The 3,801-nt window shown below is 44.7% G+C and overlaps 1 pseudogene; it reads left to right on the top strand.

Moving 5' to 3' along the window:
* The first annotated feature begins 3,266 nt into the window (after window positions 1-3,266).
* On the top strand, window positions 3,267-3,385 carry LOC111957314 (5S ribosomal RNA; annotated as a pseudogene).
* The last annotated feature ends 416 nt before the right edge of the window (window positions 3,386-3,801 follow it).

Here is a 3,801-nt window from a genome sequence, read left to right as displayed (position 1 = left end):
AAGTATTTGGTCACCTACAAACAAGCAAGATTTCTGGCTCTCACAGACCTGTAACTTCTTCTTTAAGAGGCTCCTCTGTCCTCCACTCGTTACCTGTATTAATGGCACATGTTTGAACTTGTTATCAGTATAAAAGACACCTGTCCATAACCTCAAACAGTCACACTCCAAACTCCACTATGGCCAAGACCAAAGAGCTGTCAAAGGACACCGGAAACAAAATTGTAGACCTGTCATAGTTGAAGTGTACCTATGATGAAAATTACAGGCCTCTCTCATCTTTTTAAGTGGGAGAACTTGCACAATTGGTGGCTGACTAAATACTTTTTTGCCCCACTGTATGTATTCAAACCACGCTGCGTTTTGGTCCGATCCATGCTCCTCTTCAGACGAGGAGGAGGACGAGCGTTACAGAAATGTGGCATCTGGAAAACCTGGATGAGCTTGTTGAACCAACCTCAGGGCAGTGACAGAACCACTCTAGGTGGGCGTGGATGGGTGTATTTGTGCTTGCACAGGGGTGTGTGTGAGTGTATGTGTGTGTGTGTTGCAGATCATAGGTTTACAGAAATACTGTTGGTGTTGGAGGAGACAGGAGGAAACAGAACAGTCTGGCGGGTATATCAGGAAGGTCATGTTCCCTAGCCTGGAAATGGAAATTATTATTATCATGAACATTTCAGAATGTCCTGGTTAATGTTGCAAATGAGATGAAGATCGGGTGGAGACACTGAAGAACACATTTGTGCCTGTGTGTGTATTAGAATGCAGGGTAGTTATGAGTCATATAACCTCTCTGGGCCTGTCTCTCTTCGTTAGTCTCAGTCCTGCTCATTCTGTTCACCACACACTCCTGTCCTACTGTATAATGTGCCTCTCATTCTGTTGAGTGGCGGTTTGTGTGTCAGCATCAGTGTATGCCAAAGGCGGCTGATTGCACCTTAATTGGGGAGGACGGGCTCATTGTAATGGCTGGAACAGAGTCAATGGAAATGGTATCAAACACATAAAACATGTGGTTTATGTGTTTAAAACCATTCAATTCACTCCATTCCAGCCATTATTATGAGCCGTCCGCGGCAGCCTCCTGTGGTGTACAGTGTATGTCTAGTAGAACTGTTTCTGTGTGTGGGGGGAGGGGGTACCTGGTTCAATTAAAACATGGTCAGCAGTAGAAAACGTTCAACTACACTTTGTAAGTTACAACATATGTCATACAATATATTACACTTCCTTATTTGAGAAACTGTAGCTCCACTGGCCCGTGCAGTGAGTGCTCTTACAAGGACACATCTGACTGAGTAGTTCATTGTGACACACATGTACATGGAATCTCATCAGCTGAAGGGCTTGGAAACCACGACGATGAAGATGTTGTACGATGACATAATATGGGATAGCTTTCTGCAGTATAGGACTGCCTGTTAGGGTAGTTATTGGATATGTGTGTGTGTGTGTGTGTGTGTGTGTGTGTGTGTGTGTGTGTGTGTGCGTGCGTGCGTGTGCGTGCGTGCGTGCGTGTGTGTGTGTGCGTGGTGCGTTAATGCCTAAACTTAACTAAAACACTTAAACAAATTTGATGTTTGGAACAACTTCGAAAGTTGACGTTTGACAAACGTAGATGATCATCTAATTCTTACGTGAGACTGTGAGAGCTGGTAGCAGCGAATGTGCCTGCTTGCATGCATGCGTACATATGTGTGTTGAGGACGGTTACGCTGCAGCAAGCCAGGGGCACCACTGGTACTCCCCTGACCATGGCATCCTGGATGTGATGTGATGTTGTAATTGAGGTAGTACACAGATATCCCCAGGGACTTCTAGGCGCTCATTACACAAGTCAACAGACATCCCTGCTGAATATATCTCTGGTATTCTCCTGTGTGGCCTGATGGGGGCAGTGCTAGTTCAATCTCTCTGGCCTGATACCAAACCCTGTGTTGTTTTGTCTTATGTTCATGAGTTCTGTGTGGAGAGCTGTGTGTGTACACAGTCTTAGTTTTCCTGGGGAAGTCAGTGGTATTATCCTCAACATTAACTTCCTCCTTTAGGCTGACTCTTGTAATGGGACCCATATCACATGGGCCCATTGCTTTTGTTCTTCCGTCCAACAGAAAGTAAATGCACAGGTTGGAATATACGCTATCCTCTCTGATCCCCTTGAGCTCAGCCATTACAACACACAACTGTGTGTACCTTCGTGTGTGTGTGTGTGTGTGTGTGTGTGTGTGTGTGTGTGTGTGTGTGTGTGTGTGTGTGTGGTGTGTGAAGTTAGTCGCTGGATGGTTGTGACATGTATGCATGTGTTGTGATGATGGTGATGGTGGAGTTGATAGTGTTGTTGTGTAGGGTGTGTCTGTTAGTGTCTGTGGGTGTGTCTGTGTGTCTGTGTGCTTGAGTGTGTCAAAAAGAGAAATGAAAAACTCTGCCCATTATGGTTGCCATAGAAACCAGTGGCTGCTGCATCTGGCAAATGATTGGGTACTATTGGAGGGAGAAAGGGTATGAGCGAGAGAAAGAAAGAGAGGAGAGAGAGAGCGAGAGAGAGAAAGAAAGAATGAGAGAGTGCGATAGAGAGAGGAGAGAGGAGAGAGCAAAGAGAGCGAGAGCAGGTAAAGATTGTGTGAGAGGGATTCAGAGCTAACCGATCTTGCAAACAAAACTGTTTCTTCGTTGAGAAATAAAAAGTGAAAATGGAACATAAATTCTAAATTGCCATCCGTATTATTCTTTTATATTTTTTTATTTTACCTTTCTTTAAGCAGAGAGAACATTGAGATCAGGGTCTCTTTCACAAGGGAATCCTGCATATACAATTTCATAAGACAATCTAAAATCTAATCCAATATAAAACAAGGAAAATAAATATTCAAGAAAACCAATTACATTCCTCAATAAGAAGGTCCCCAATCAATATTTTAAATTGGCTGAGCGGCACCAGAACATCCAATTGTAATGTATTTTGTAGGTGGTTCCAGTAATGGGGTGTGTGTGTAAAACTAAAGCGATTTATTTAGTTTGGTGGAGGGCCAGGCCGGGCACCTGAAAGCTGACTTTGGTCGTCAGTCTAACCGTGTTTCCTTCTACACATTGGTATGGCTAACTTCCGGGTTAATCGAGCAGTGTGATAAGAAGTAGCACGGGCAGGCGGGTCATGTTTCGGCAGACGTATGACTCGACCTTCACTTCTCCCGAGCCCATCGGGGAGTTGCAGCGATGAGCCAAGATCTTAATTCTGGGAGAAAATGGGGTAAAAAAAAAGAAATGCTTGTGGCTGTACTACCCAGAACACACCTGATCTCATCAGCTCTTGGTAGCTAAGCAGGGTTGGGCCTGGTTAGTACTTGGATGGGAGACCAGCTGGGAATACCAGGTGCTGTAAGCTATAACAATATGTATATAGAAATTGAACATTGTGTCCTATCTGACAGATTATTCTCAAACCACTTGCAAAAAGCCTGATCTAGGACTATTTCAGTCAGCCTTTGAACAAGAATGTAATGGTCAACAGTGTCAAAGGCCTTGGAAAGGTCAATTAACAAAGGTAGCTCAATGTTGTTTACAATTTAACACATCTATATCAGGTTGAAGGTAAGACCCAGATGCAGACTGTGTCGGAGTAACAATGTTTATTATGGTAACAGGGCAGGCAAAAGACAGGTCAAGGCAGGTAGGGGTCGATAACCAGAGTAGTGGGGGAAAGGTACCAGACGGCAGGCAGGCTCAGGGTTGAGTCAGGCAGAGGTCGGTAATCCAGAGGTGGGGCAAAGGTACAGGATGGCAGGCAGGCTCAGGGGTGGG

The sequence above is a fragment of the Salvelinus sp. IW2-2015 genome, linkage group LG32 (assembly GCF_002910315.2).
Source record: "Salvelinus sp. IW2-2015 linkage group LG32, ASM291031v2, whole genome shotgun sequence".
NCBI lineage: Eukaryota > Metazoa > Chordata > Actinopteri > Salmoniformes > Salmonidae > Salvelinus > Salvelinus sp. IW2-2015.
The sequence above is the reverse complement of the archived record's forward strand: the minus strand, read 5'-3'. Positions and strand labels throughout refer to the sequence as shown.